Source organism: Sapajus apella, unplaced genomic scaffold (assembly GCF_009761245.1).
Source record: "Sapajus apella isolate SASKATOON/1434 unplaced genomic scaffold, GSC_monkey_1.0 scaffold31, whole genome shotgun sequence".
NCBI classification, from domain to species: Eukaryota; Metazoa; Chordata; class Mammalia; order Primates; family Cebidae; genus Sapajus; species Sapajus apella.
In genome coordinates this window covers 22,347,341-22,363,189 of record NW_022436971.1, presented here as the reverse complement: position 1 = coordinate 22,363,189, position 15,849 = coordinate 22,347,341, and the positions used below count along the sequence as shown (strand labels likewise).

At 49.8% G+C, this 15,849-nt stretch overlaps 1 non-coding gene across 1 annotated transcript; it reads right to left on the bottom strand.

Annotated features, from left to right (window-relative positions):
* Positions 1 to 11,849: 11,849 nt before the first annotated feature.
* Positions 11,850 to 11,968, bottom strand: LOC116562134. Its single transcript, XR_004273786.1, has one exon. It is a non-coding gene; the product is annotated as a 5S ribosomal RNA (ribosomal RNA).
* Between the last annotated feature and the right edge of the window lie 3,881 nt (positions 11,969 to 15,849).

Here is a 15,849-nt window from a genome sequence, read left to right as displayed (position 1 = left end):
GGGAAGAGGAAGATCAGGGAGGAGGGAGAACCAGGAAGACTGGGTGGAGGAACCAAAGAAACCAGGTAAACAGGAGAACCAGAGAGACCAGGTAGGAGCGAGGCCCAGGGACGCCAGGTAGGAGGAAGAAAAGGGAGGCCAGGTAGGAGGAAGAAGAGGGAGGCCAGGTAGGAGGCTAACACAAAATTCCAAATGAGATGTGACAGTGGCTCAGAGCAGGGTGGGAACTGGGGAGGTGGCAAGACGCTAAATTCTGAACACACTTGGAAAGTAGTTTTCTTGGTTTGTTCAGGCTGCTGTAATGAAATGCAATCGACTGGGTGGCTTACACACAACAGACGTGTGTTTCTCGCAGTTCCAGAGGCCAGAATGTCACGACCGAGGCCCCTGGAGCAGCCACTTGTAGGTTTTGATCCTGCTTAACCCTCACAGTGATTCAATGAAACATGGTACAAATAGGGAAACTGAGGCTCAAAACAGTTGAGTAATTCACCAAAGGCCACATAGTTGTAAGTGACAGAAACATGATTTGAACCTGGATTTCTGACTCCAAAGCGCATCTTCCCTCTGTGACCCTGCACTGCTGGAGGACGGCAGCCCAGCCGCCCGGAAGAAAGGCTGATGCTCAGACGGATGGTGTGGATGGCTCCTGATGAGCTCGGAAGCACAAGGTCATTCAAACACCTTCTCCAACAATTTATTCTTCCCCAAGGACAAACACTACAAAGAGCCAATTCTGAATTGTCAGAACGAGAATGTATTCCTCATGGCAGAGGCCAAAATGCCACAGAATTCTCAGAAAATGAAGCACATTATGAAAATGAATGTGAGTCTAAAAAGTCCTGGTAATCCCCTGTGTTCATAGCTGAGATTCTGTTTAATGCTTTGACATCTCCCTGCTGGAATTGTGCTGGTGACCACGTGTGCTCTCATCCTTGCAGAAGCAGTGGAGCCAGCCCGACTCCCGCAGCCTTGGGAGCATCCCCAGGGGAGGCGAGGCATTTCTGAGCTGCAAACAAAGGAACGTTTGGTTCTGCAGAGAAGGGCCATGTCTTTATTTGACTAAGAAAGATTTGCAAAAGAGAAAATTATATTTCTTAAGCCATAACAATGCGAGGACGTTTTTAAATTTAAGGATTTAACTTTCTTCTTAGCTCCCGAAGACATTTTTTTGATATATATATTTGAGACTACTAAGACCCTCAGTGGTCAGAGCCAAGACAGGCCCGGCTGTGGGATTTTCTCCTAATCAGTGATGCCTGCGGGGAGCATTCTCCAAATGGAGCGCTCCCTGAGTCCAGGTCTGAAATGTCCATTGCATCCTCTCTCAGCCAGGTTTCCATGAGGACATGAAGCCCTCGGAGACGATTTGAGTGGCTTTACCTCAGTTTGCCCGAGGGCGGTCACAGCCAGTGGTGTGTGCACAGGAGGGAGGCTCCTGGAGGAACAGGACAGCCCCAGGCTGGATGCGCGGTGCCCCCCTCTCTCACCCCACCGGGAAGCACCGTGCGTTGGCAGCATCCACAACCACAGGAGGAATTGTTCAGGGCACATCAAAGTTAATCAGCAGGAAAACATAGGGGGCTCCTGCTTTGACTGCTTCAAGATAACAGGCCCGGAAACCCCAGTCAAAGTTCTCCTGGCGATGGATTAAAACGGGTATGTCATTACATTTGTAGGGTAAGAAAGATGGTTTTACTTGGAGCTCCTGTTGAAAGGCCTGGATCTTCTGTTCTTAATGGTTCAGAAGAAAAGATACAATCTCTTCTTTGTTCACTTTTGCTAATGCTGTCAGATCATGAAACAGAACGGATGAATGTGCAGGGAATATTTTGAAGCGGGACTTGACTTTCACTTAGGATGCGGGATCAGAGGACCGGTCCTGCAGTCTTCCCATTCATTTTTTGGAATGTGAGCTGCTGGGGAGCCCCAAGGGCTCACAGGGGCCATCTCCTGGGCTGTCCCGAGGGGTCTCTGGTTTGGAGGTGGATTCCGGTACAACAGTGACTCTTTCACTCACCAGCACATCACCACCCTGGGGTAAATTTCAGCTCTGTTTTTCATTTTCTTTATAAGTTACTCAGCATCTCTCACGGGCCTTCTCCACAGGAAGTCTGAGATGCTCCCTCCAGGCCCCTGATGTCCCCCCAGGAAAACAGGGCCCAGAGGCCTCTCAGCCTGGGCAGGGATGGGCCTGGTGCCCAGCTGCCCCTGGCCTGGCCGCGGCCTCTGCTGCTCTGCTCTGCTGTGGGGCCTGTCCAACCCATTTCTGGCCCCAATCCCTTGAGGATAACAGTTCTGACCTCATTTTCATTGCCTGGATTTCAGTTTCTTTAACTAAAACATCCCTAGCAAGTGACTGGTCTAGAAGAACTTCCAGAATTCCAAGAATCTTGCCCTGGAAGTGAGCATGGCTGCTGTCTGGCCTCCCCACCCCGAGGCGGCTCCCTGGGGCCTGGCCCCTTTCCAGCTGGTGCACTTCCCACACGGTCCTCCTGTGGTTCCCAGAGAGAGGCAGCCTGCTGAAGCCAAGCCGTGGTCCCCTCCGTCAAGGTTCAAGTTTAACTTCTTCATCCCAGGTGGAGACAGGCCACCACGGGCCCTGGTGCCCCGAATCCACAGAGCCGGCGCCTGCCACTTCACATCTGCACGGCACTAGGCAGCCAGACCGCCAAAGCAGGTTCACTGGCATAATGTAAAATGCTCTGGTGCCCACACAGACTTGTGAATAACCAGACAACACTGGGGCCTCATCTGTGGCTTGGTGCCCGAAATAATAAAGGACACTGTCCTGCTTTTCTGTCAAGGTAAAGAAAACTGACTTTGGAGGAGAGACTTGCTGATGCTTCCAGAAACTCCCCTTGGGTGCTCCCTAAAAATTCTGCTCCTGGGAAGCATGCTGAGGCCAGGCACAGGGCGTGCAGGGCCAAGCATGGCAGCCAACGCCAGGCACAGGGCAGGGCATGCCAAGGCCAAACAGGTGATGGCAGCGTGCCAAGGCTGAACACAGGACAGAAGCATGCCAAGGCTGAACAGGGGACACGGGCATGCCAAGGCTGAACAGAGGACAGGGGCGCGCCAAGGCTGAACACGGGACACAGGCATGCCAAGTCCAGGATCATGTAGGTGTTTGTCACACACACAGGTGCCTTTGGGAGAACAAAATGGAAGCCTCCCCCTGCAGGCACTGCAGGGCCTCCTCAGCTCATTAACTTAGCAAGTAGTCACTGAGCACCCACGACGCCTCGGGCTCTGGCTTCAGAGGACATGGAATGGATAAGACAAAGTCCCTGACCACAAGGATCTCGTGTCCAGAAATAGACACTCCAGGAGCAGCCAGGCATGCTGTGGCAGGGTGGGGAGGAGGTGTCGGAGCTCAAACGGAAGAGAGAGGAGGAGAGAGAGAGAGACAGACAGGGAGAAGGAAGAGAGAGAAAAAGAGAAAGAGAGACGGAGGGAGGAAGAGAGATGAGAGAGGGGCAGAGATGACGGGACACGGAGGAGGAGAGGCAGGGTAGAGGGAAAGAGAGAAACAGAGGGCAGAAGAGACAGAAGCCGTCCAGCCTGGGAGAAGGTTTGAGGTGGGCCTGGAAAATGAGTCCATGTTCTGCGCACAGGGCGAAGGGGTGTCTGGGCCCCCTTCTTTAGGCTGGATCTCGCTGCATGCAGCCCACTGAGCACTGCTCACAAATGCTGCCTGGACAGTGTTCCTCTGAAGCCCACGGGTGGAGCCCTGGAAGCGGGGAGGAAACAGAAAAGGCAGTGAGGGGACAGAGCCCAGCCTGGGAGCTGGGAGCAATGAGCAGGGAGCAGTGGGCACGGGACTGCCCGGGGAGGGACCACACTGGCCACTTTGGCCCCAGGGTCCTCCTCCAGCTCCACAACCAGTGACCCTAAGGGGGGGTCATGTGAGCCAAACAGGGCCACAGCGGCCTCTGTTTGGAGGGAGATTTAGGGGCCATTGTGAACAGGAATCCACACCATAGCCATGTCTGCTCCTGTGTCTCAGGGGTCCCAGCCGGTCCCTCGTCTGGAAGAAATCACAAGCTCATGTGGTTCAAATCTTACAGACAGTCGGACCAAGATCCCCTGTTCAAAGAACGATACTGAATTTCTCGGTGGATGAAGGCCTGAGTGGATGAGCTGAAGCTATAAAACGCTTACAAGGAAACACAGGCATGAACTGTCATGACCCTGGATCAGGCCCTGATTCCGCAGACGCCACCAGAAGCGCAAAAGCAACAGAAGAGGAAACCCTCACTTCAAAAATGAGCTTATCCTGAAGACAGCACTGTGTGGGGAGTGGGGCCGGGTCTGTGTGTGCACAGGTGTGTGTGGTCTGTGCAAGTATGCATGTGTGTGTGATGTGTGTGGCACGTGTGATATGAGTGTATGAGTGTGTGGTGCATGTGTGGTGAGTGTACATGTGTGTGATGTGTATGTATGTGTGTGCCATGTGTCTGGTGTGTGTGTGTGATATGGTATGTGGTTTGTGTACATGTGGGTGACAGGTATGTGCGTGAGTGCATGTGTGGGGTGTGTCTAAATGTCTGTATGTGTACTGCGTGGTGTGTATATGTGTGCTGTATTGGGGTGTGTGTGGTTTGTGTGCATGTATATATGTTTGTGTAACATGGTGCATGGTGTGTGTACATGGTTGACATGTATGTTTCTGAGTGTGCAGTGTGTGCATGTGTGTATGTGTGATGTGTGTGTGCATGCATGTAGTGTGTATGTGTGGTGTGTGTGCATGTATGTGAATATGTAGTGTGTGTGTATGTGTGCAGTGCATGTGTCCACTGTGTGTGCTTCTGTATATTTATGTGTTGTGTGCATGTGTGTGATGTGTGTGCTTGTGTTTATGTATGTGTTATGTGCATGTGTGTGGTGTATATGTGCACGGTGTGTGTGTCTGGATATGTGGTGTATGTGTACACGTGTGTGGTGTGTGTGCATGTGTAGATATATGTGTGATATGTGTATGGTGTGTGTGCATATGTGTGGAAATGTGTGTGTACATGTGTCTGGTGTGTATATTTGTAGTGTGTGTGCATGTGTGGGTATGTGGTGTGTATGTGTGTGGCGTGTGTGCATGTGTGTGAATATGTGGTTTGTTTGTACATGTTTATGGTGTGTGTATATAGGTGTGGTGTGTGTGTGTAGCATGTATTTGTGTGGTGTGTGTGTGGTGTATGTGTGTGGATATGTGGTATGTGTGTACATGTGTCTGATGTGTGTATGTAGGGGCGTGCATGTTTGTGGTGTGTATTGTGATATGTATGTGTGGTGTGCACCTGTGTGGTGTGTATGTGGTGGTGTGTGTGCACCTGTGTGGAAATGTGCATACATGTGTCTCGTGTGTATGTGTGTAGTGGGGGAGTGTGGTGTGTATGTGCATGGTATGTGTGCATGTGTGTGAACATATGGGGTGTGTGTATGTGTGTACCTGTGTGGTGTGTGTATGCTGAGTGTGTGTGCATATGTGTGTTTCCAAGTCTCTCGCCAGCCGTTCTCATGCAGCATCTGTGGCCATAGCTTGGCCTGCGCTGCCCTCTGTGAGTTGTGTCTAGCTGATGCTGAGCCTCCTCAGTGCTGGTTCAAAGAGAACCCAATAGGGACCCCTTGGCCACCGCTGTTTGGTTTGTAAGTGGGAAGTGGAGAGGGAGATGACAGGCAGGCCTTGAGGCTGTCGGTGCACCGGAACCACTCGCCAAACAGCACTGAACTTGGCCTTAGCTTGGGCCCAGATGATGCACTTAGCAGCAGTGACCTGGAATGGGCTGCATTTAAGCTTCTTGGAGGTCTTCTGTTTGTGGAGTGGGGATAATGTGGCCTGCACTCCTGGGTTACAAGGGTCCCTCAGACACCAACACATCCAAAGCTTCTGTGTGACAGACAGCAACCATTTCCAGGAAGGTGTGAAAGGGCAGGTCCTCACATGCCAGCTCAGAAACCCCAAGGAATCATCAGCAGGATCAACAGCATCCCAGGCTGCCTGGCACACATGCCCTTTCCAGTGTGAGGGCCACAGCCTTTTCTGAAAACCAGAAATCTTCAGAAATAAGGGTTTGCCAAGCAGGATGAAGAACAGGATTCTAAACTGGAATGTAAATTCCACAAGAGCAGGGATTTTTAATGTGTTTTCCACCACTATGTCCTAGTACCTAGAACACCACCACATAGTAGGTACTCAGCAAATAGCCCTCATGTAGGCACTCAACAAATAGTACCCATAGTAGGTACTCAACAAACAGCACCATATAATTGGCACTCAACAAGCAGAGCCACATAGTAGGTACTCAACAAGCAGCAGCACACAAAAGAAATACTACCACATAGTAGGTCCTCAATAAATATTGTTGAATAAATATGTTCATTAAAAGGAGGAGATTGCCCCATAAAGAAAGCAAAACTTTCCATCTCCCTCAGCACTGCCGCACTTACTTCTACAGAAATAATTGCAGTGCTAACTACAGTCTTTCTTACCAATGCACTAAATGAGGCCCTGATGGGCCATACATACAGATACACCATACATACAGTACATACATGCTGAATAGCATGTGATTAGAGTTCTTCCAGGTTTGCACTGACCTCCCAAAAGGATTCAACTGCATTCATTTTTGAAGTACTTTTTAGAATTCAGAATTGTAGTATCAAAATCAGACCAAGCAATTCTGTGTGTGTGGTGTGCATATGTGTGTTTTCCATATGTGGTGTGTGTATATGTGTGTGGTATGTAATGTGTATATGCTGTGTGCTGTGAGGTATGTGGTACATGTTTAATGTGTGTGGCATGTGTGTATAATGTGTGTGGTGTGTGATTTGTATATGTGATATGTGTGGTGTGGTATGTGTATAGTGCTTGTGTTATGTGGTGTGCACATTGTATGTGTGGTGCATATGTATTGTTTGGTGTGTGGTGTGTGGATGTATGTGGTGTGTAGTGTGTATGTATGTGTGGTGTGTGTTTATGTATGTGGTGTGTGGTGTGTATATAGTGCTTGTGTTGTGTAATGTGTGTTTTTTTAAGAGTGGTGTGTATGTATGCACATGGTGTGTGATGTGTGTATATATGTGGTGTGTTGTGTGTGTGATGTGTGTCTAGTGTTTGTGTTGTGTGGTATGTGTATTGTATGAGTGGTGTGTATGTGTGTGTGGTGTGTGTACATGTGTGAGGTGCAGTGTGTGGTGTGTGGATATATGCTGTGTTTAGTGTTTATGTATGTATGTGTTGTATGTGTCGTGTTTGTGTTGTGTGGTGTGTGATGTATGTATGTGTGTGTAGTGTGTGTGATGTTTGTATGTATGTGTGTGACATGTGCCATGTGTATAGCATGCGTTGCTTGGCATGTATTGTATGTGTAGTGTGTACACATGTGTGGTGTGTGATATGTGTGGTGTGTGGTATGTATGTGTATGGTATGTGGTGTGTGTAGGTGGTGTGTGTGATGTGTGTACAGTATTTGTTTTGCGTGGTATGTGCATTGTATGTGCAATGTGTATATGTGTGTGGTATGTGATTGTGATGTGTGGTATGCATGTTTGTGGTGTGTATGTGTGTGATATATATGGTGTGTGGTGTGTGTGTGCTGTGTGCTGTGTGTAGAATGTTTGTTTTGTGTGATGTGTGTACTGTATGTATGGTGTACATGTATGTATGTGTGTGGTGTATATGTGTGAGGTGTAGTGTGTGTATATTGATGTATGTTGTATATGTGTGTATAGTGTTTGTGTTGCGTGGTGTATCATATGTGTGGCATGCATGTGTGTGTATGTTGTGTGTGGTGTGTGTATAGTGTATGTATGTGTGTGGTATGTGACATGTATGGTGTGTGGTGTGTGTTTAAGTAACCTCCTGCTTCTCCCAGGCCTACCCAGGAAGGCTCTCCTCATCTCTGCAGTGAGGTGGCTGCTCTGTGGCGTGTGGTGGGGTGGCCTCTCTGTTGGGGTGCAGTGCAGTGGCTGCTTTCTGGGGCACAGTGAGATGGCCTCTCTGTCAGGGTACAGTGCGGTGGCCACTCTGTCTGATGGCCGGTGGGATGGCCTCTCTATCAGGCGGCGGTATGGTGGCCTCTCTGTTGGGGTGCAGTGCAGTGGCTGCTTACTGGGGCACAGTGAGATGGCCTCTCTGTCAGGGTACAGTGCGGTGGCCACTCTGTCTGATGGCCAGTGGGATGGCCTCTCTATCAGGCGGCGGTATGGCGGCCTCTCTGTTGTCTCTGTCGGAGTACAGTGGGGGTGGCTGCCAGGTGATAAGAGGCGGCCAATGTCCGGATCTCACAGCAACCCACACGTTGTGAGGCAGCACCTCACAGAGAGGGGTCCCTCTCCCTCCAAGCCCCTGGCTGCAAGCCCACAGCCCCTGCTTGGAGGAGCGTGGGGTTCATCGCCCACCCAGGCGCTGGGCATGGTGCTGGCCACTCATCCTGGGAGCTGCCGGCCATCATCCTAAACGAAGCCTCTGGATGAGGAGCTGGGTCTGGCCCAAAGCAGGCTCCCAGCCTGGCCCTGACGCACAGCAGAGGGCCCTCAGCTCAGCCTCGGGATGGGCCCTCAGAGGAGGCCACGGCCAGGCCATCACAGCAGCACCAGGCGGCCCCGAGCTTCCCTCCTCACCTGCTGGCCCTCCCAGTCATCCCCCATGGGCTCTAGTTCGTTGCATTTTGTGCCAAAACCACGCTTTTTAAGAAGAAAGAAGGGAAATACATGCACATCCCTGAATGATAGATGCAGCGCCGTGGGAAAGGAAAGCCCCCTCTGAGGTCGCCCCCGTGCCTCCTGCTCTGTGAGCCTGACTGTCCCCCACACTCCCGTCACCACAGCAGTGCTAGAGTCAGGCTGGCAGATACTGGGAGGCATTGCAAAGGGGGGGCCACGGGCCTTCCCGGAGATCCCCAACCATGACAGACCCTGTTCCTGCTGGATGGCCATGGCCAAGGTCTCTTATTCAAATCCTGCTGTATCTGCAGATATTAGGAAGCTCAGGAAGCCTGCCCCACCCTCCGCAAATGCACCCGGAGTCTCAGAAGCTGACGGCTCCCTGCAAATCCACCCACTGTGGGGGATGACCCTTGCACATCAGGGAATCATCAACCCAACTGCCATGCTCTTATCTCATGGCATGGCTCATCTCTTATAATTTTTGTGCTCAATTGTCTCTTACTATTTTTGTGTGCGTAGTAGGTGTATATGTTTATGGGGTACGTGGGATGTTTTGATACATTACACACCTGACCGATGTGCTACAGCCCACAGGGGATGATTCGGAGGACCAGCAGGTAAGGAGCAAAGTTCCAGGCTGCCTGGCACTCTTAGTAAGAACATGCTTCTTCCCTTGATTTTCAAGTAGGCACAATGTTATTCTCCATGATGCTTAACCCTAAGTGTCAATTTGATTGGACTGAAGGAGGCAAAGCATTGATTCTGAGTGTGTCTGTGAGGGTGCTGTCAGAGGAGATTCACATTTGAGTCCGTGGACTGGGAGACACAGACCCACCCTCAACCTGGATGGGCACCATCTCATCAGCTGCCAGTGTGGCCAGGATAAAGCGGGCAGAGGAATGTGGAAGGACGAGACTGGCTCACCTTTCTCCCAGGCTGCATGCTTCCTGCCCTCAAACATCAGACTCCAAGTTCTTCAGCGTTTGGACTCTTGGAACTACACCAGGGGCTTGCCAGGGGCTCCCAGGCCTTGGCCACATTGTCAGCTTCCCTACTTTTGAGGTTTTGGGACTTGGACTGGCTTCCTTGCTTCTTAGCTTGCAGACGGCCTATTGTGGGACTTCAGCTTGTGATCCTGAGTTAATTCTAATAAACCCCCCTTCATATATTATCTCTCCTATCAGTTCTGTACCTTTAGAGAACCCTGACTAATACATTATCCCGCAATAGCCAATCGCGCACCTGGGGTCGGGAGTCCAACCGTCCCACCAAAGGCACCCAGCGCCCGAGTGGTCAAGTGAGGCCCATTTCCCAAGCGCCTGACCGCAGCCTTCCCCTCACCTGTGCGCCGTCCCTCCCTCAGGCACACGTCTCCACACGCACAGAAGTACATCAAACTGTCTGCAAGGGACAGCCATGAAAGAACCACACACCGATGATATTAACAATACATTGCTCATTTTGTTAGGTGTCATACGCTATGGTTTAAAAAATTAACTTCTAAAGGTAAATTGGAGTATTTATGGGCATAACTGGGATTGGCTGGAAAATATTCCTACAAAAGAAAAAGAAGCGGTAGCTGGATAGAACAAGATCAATGAAGCGTTGAGAATGGCTGAAAGTGGCCGATGGGTACATGAGTTCATTAGGCTCTTCCCCTTTTTCCAAGCAGACTTAAAATTTTAATGCACAGTTAAAAAGCAGCAGACCACATCTAAGCTGATAGAAACTGCGTCCAGGGCTGTCCCCGACAGCGGTCGGCATGTGTCCTGTGAACGTGCGTCCTGCTCCCTCTCTGTCCAGGCTTTTCACCAGCACTGGGATGTGGCTGGCTGAGGGACTGCCCTGCCTCCCACCGCTCATGAGCTGGGAAGGGACGCAGGACAGGCGCAAAAAGAACGTCGGCGCAATCAGCAGGCTTGAGGAAGCATGGCATACAGCTCGCTCGTCCGCTGGTTTGATGGGAAGGTCGGGAGGAGGATGACTTTGTGGGAAGAAAGTCTAAGGTGGAAAATGAGCTGTTTGCTGCTTGGGAGACAGAGGGACAGGCAGGCAGCCCCAGGGGAGGGGCAGTGCCCTGCAGGTGTGGGCCATGAGGAGCAGGTGGGTTCTCAGGGAGACGTGTCAGTGTGGAGGAGCCGGGGCAAGACTGGCAGGGAGAGGCCAAGTCCTGCTCGTGAAGGTTCTGAAGAAAATGCACCTCCCAGGAAGGTGGAAGCCAGGCCTAGGGTGGCAGGGACTGGTCCTCAGCGCCGGCTGCTCTCTGCGTCTATGGATAGGTCCTATGTTGCTTTTGTGTCTCAGTACACTCAGGAGAAAGTCATAAAATGAACAGAATAAAATTTAACACCCCCAATGTTTTTCTAAGTAAGATATGGGCATTATAGGAAAGGCAGAGAATACAACAAAACAAACAAAAGAAAACTAAAGTAAATTAAGCACCTGCAAATCTTACTGCCGCTGTGAAAGTTCTGGTATCTGTCCTTCCAGACGTTCAGAGAAGTTTGTTCTTCTTATAAAAATGGTATCAGGCATGCAAACAAAGTCTTGCCTGCTTTCTTCCACCTAAAACATATTCACATCGAAACATATTTCTCTATCATTATCTGTACATCCAACTAAAATCAAATGTTAATTAACTTTTATTTTAAAAAGAAATGTGGCTGCATTTGCACCTCCTTTAGGCAATGAGAAGCTATCACAAAATACAGTAACGAAGGATTGCAGCTTCTGAGTGTGGTTCCTGGGGACAGAGGAAAGCAAGAAGCACAGATGCGGCTGAGGTCAGAGGCCACCTGCAAGATCACGTGGCCCGGCCCCCACTGTACTGCAGACGATGCTGGGCCCCACGGTGGGCCCAGGTCACACGGCTGAGTAATGGCAAAGCCAACCCCAAAGCTTAGCCTCCGATCTCCAGCTCCATGAGGAAGGAGGCTCTTCCTCTCCATACGAGAAGAAACCTAGCGAAGTGTGGCCTCAGTGCTAAGAGACTTTCTGCTGCCTTCAGAGGCTCATCTCCTCCACCTGCCCGCCGGGACCCATGCCTGACCCCTGCAGAAAACAGGTCACCTTCACATGTAGGTATTAAGTGGCAGAGAATTGAACTACTTCAGCGGAGCGCAATCACAAAACCGTAGGAATTCAGGGAGAAAAGGATCCAGTACAATCTTTTTTTTTTCTTTTTAAGCCTACAGCACCTGGTATTCCCAGGCGGACTCCCATCCAAGTACTAACCAGGCCCGACCCTGCTTAGCTTCCAAGATCAGACGAGAGTGGGAGCATTCAGGGTGGCATGGCCATAGATTCCAGTACAATCTTTTCAGATGAGGAATTTTGAGGCCAGATAGTTCTCTAAACTTGCCCAGGTCACAGTTGGCATCAGAACTGTGAATCTCAGACCCAGGTGTCCTGATGCCAGCTGCTTTCTGTTACCAGAAAACAAAGGCTGACATTTCCTCTGTCCCTGCACCAGCACTTCCATCCTCCAGGAAGGCTATCAGAAGATGATCCTGACCAGTTTCCTAAAAACTCTGACAGAATGCCTTCCAGAAACCTTTGAACAGTTTAGCAGTCTGTCAACTTGTCAAAATTCTGCTGTAGCCATCAACAACCAACATCTGTAACAATGTATACTCTGCTAATACAATTTTTTTTTTTTTTTTTTTTCCTTTTTTTTTTTTTTTTTTTGTTGGAGACAGAGTTTCATGCTTGTTGCCCAGGCTGGAGTGCAATGGTGCGACCTTGGCTCACCGCAACCTCCGCCTCCCAGGTTCAACCAATTCTCCTGCCTCAGCCTCCTGAGTAGCTGGGATTACAGGCATGCACCACCACGCCCAGCTGATTTTTATATTTTTAGTAGAGACAGGGTTTCACCATGTTGACCAGGATGGTCTCAATCTCTTGACCTCGTGATCCACCCGCCTCAGACTCCCAAAGTGCTGGGATTATAGGCGTGAGCCACTGCACCCAGCTCTTTCTTTACATAAACACAGGCCTAAACTATGTAATCAATGTTTCAAAGCTAAAAGGAATTAGCCAAAAATGTTGCCTAGATGACATGAGAAAACGGAGAAAAATCACGCTCTTTCATCTCAAGGTGTTGAAACAAACAGACTCATTTTCCCCAAGCACAGCAGCTACGACACTGTGGTTCATGTTATAATGTCAATACTTGTCCCTCCAAAACTCAAGTTAGAATTTAATGCCCAACAGGGCAGTACCAAGAGGTGGGGAATTTAGAGGTGACCGGGTCATGAGGGCCCTGCCTTCCTGAATGGATTAGCCTCTCGTGGACTGATGGATAAATGGATTAACGGGTTATCATGGGAGTGGGACTGGTGGCTTTATAAAAGGAAAAGAGGCCTGGGCACATGAGCACGCCCAACCTCCCTGCCACAGGACACCCTCGGCTACCTCTGGACTCGGAGAGTCTCCGCAGCAAAAAGGCTCTCGCCTGGCGTGGCCCCTCAACCTGGAATTCTCAGCCTCTGTAACCTTAAGAAATAAATTCACTTTCTTCATAAACTACTCGGTTTCATGTAGTTCACTTGAAAGTTTGCTACAAGCAACAGAATAAGAACTAAGATGGGCCAATCCACTAGACGAGAAGCCCTTTCCTTGACAAACTCTCTTTTGCAAACAGTGCTCAGCAAGCAGCTTTGATGGCCAGGATGTGGCCATTACGTCACCTAACTCAGAGCAAAGCAAGAGGGAGCTTCAAACACGACCTGCAGAAGCACAACAAATGCAAAGCCAAAAACATTACAAGTTCTCCCTTCAGTGGAACCCATAAACTCCTACACAATGGGTGGCTCGAGCCACAGTGAAAGCAAACCACATCCCAGGCAGGGAACGGACCGCAGGGCAGGCCCTGGGAAGCCACGTGGCTGAGCAGGACGGACCTCGCTCTCCTCCTCACCCTGCCCTTCCTCCAGCACTGGGTTCACATCCCCAGGACCCTCCCCCATCCCAGTCTTCACACCTCTCCCTAGCCTCTCAACTCCCCGCCAGCCAACGGTCGATATTACAAATTCCGGCAAACCATGATTTTCCTGGATTCTATTTCTCACAGTTGTTTTTCTGGTGTTATTGGCAAAACTCTTAGTAATGAAACCGCATCTTATGACCGATCAACACTGCATCTCATCTGCAGTGCTGGTGACTTAATGACTATCCCTGATTGGCTGATGCAGGTCACTAACGCTGGGGATTCAGTGGTGTGAAAACCTCCTCAAAATCAAACAGGAAGTCATTCATTCTGCCATACGGCACCCAAAACTTGAGATTCTGGGGCCCACTCCTTGGACTCCTTCTGTCTTTTAAACCTTTTACTTTAAAACGATGCTCTCTTTTGAAGTAACTAGCGTGGTTAACATTAGTGCTGTCTGTTCAGTATTCTTTCTCTGGAGAAAGCCTTCTCCTCCAGCCTAGAACAATTCCACCCATCCGTGTGGTCTGGGTTTGGCTTCCCCGACCCTCACTCCCACTCCCACCACCTCCCGCCTTGGCCATGTGTCTTCATGGCAAGCTTGGGCTCAGTCAGCCAATTAGTGAGCTTCTCCTTAGGAATTTGGGCAGATCTGACAATGAAATGCTGTCTCTTTTCTCTTGAGATTGCTCTAGGCGCGAAGGACATGTGGGAGCCAGTAGCCATCTTGCTGCCACTTGGAGAAGCTTGTTCAAGAATAAAGCCAAGCAGAGGTGAACACACCCACCAGACGGGAACGGGGAGGGATTTGAGGAGAACATTTGGCACCAGCTGTCCCCGGAGCCCACGTCCCCCCTCAGGCTTCCTGGAGTTTTCTTAAGCTTAGGTGAAAGGGATCACATAAACTGTCAAAAGAGTTTTGACAGATGCAGGTGCTCAGTGCTGCAAATAAACTGCACACCTGAGATTATCAGAAAGATTCGTGTCTTCCAGGATGCAACACCTGAAAAATTAGCAGCCCATGCCAACAGCGTTCTCCAGTAGGCCCTGTATACAGCAAGCATCAACAGAGTGACCATGTTCAGGAGAATAAAATCGTGAGGACAGCCTTAAGCAGGGGTTCGACAGTGTGTGAGGATTTCAGAATAGCTCATTTTATTTAGTAAAACTGTAAGTATTCACAAAAAGATCACTTCAGTGAGAATTATTCTGCTGTTTCTTCTCCATCACCCAGTGAAATTGATTCTGTAATTGATAGAGTCTCATGTGCAATGAATTTACAGCAAAGAAAACAGAATTAGCAGAACCAAGGTCCAAGTGGTACTGATGACAAAGTTCCTGGGGAATATTGCTGGGACCACGAGATCCAAAGGGCGCAACCTCCCGGGCTGGGAGCAAGTGAGGGTCATTGTTTCCACCTGCATGTCCTTGTCCTGGCCATCAGACTCCCCTGCAAAGCCAAGACTGCACTATGATCCAGGCACCATGTCAATAAAGGCGCTGCCCCCTCCAGCCTGCCATGCAAGCTTCCACAGATGGAACTGAAAAGAAACCCCAGTGGAGTGCCTGGCAAACCTGTCACACTCAACAGTGTGTTGGTTTCTTTGCCATTTTCTTAATAACAAAAGTGGCCTCCATCTGCTGAGCATGTATTATGAAGCAAACAACTGACAAAGTATGTCACCTACTTTATATAATTTAGACCTCATAACACCTGGGAGGAGGAGCCCAGGTGGGGGAGGAGCTAGGCAAGGTGACCATCTGGAGGAGGAGCCCAGGTGGGGGAGGAGCCAGGCAAGATGAACACCTGGAGGAGGAGCCCAGGTGGTGGGAGGAGCCCGGCAGGGTGAACATCTGGAGGAGGAGCCCAGGCCACACGAGGTGAGCAGCATACACAGCTAGGGAGAGGGTTCAGGTGAGGAGCCCTGTCTCCTCTTTCTCTTGTGCTGATCACTCTCTTCTCAGCTTTAACCCCATGAGGAGGAAGAAAGGTAAGAAGGAGGGAGGGAGGAAGAAAGAGAGGGAGGGAGGAAGAACATAAGTTTGTAATAGTCCCACATGCTAAAAGAATTGATATTCATGTAAACAAAAATATATTTGCAATGAAATTCATGATTTTACTGATGCCAGTGTTACTAGTACCAATACCAGTATGCGTGGCAAACACTTACATCACCTTACTGTAGAAAGAGAAAAAAGTCACCTTCAGAAAATGAATTAGGAAAATTGTCCTTAAGTGACTCCTATTTTACTGTATA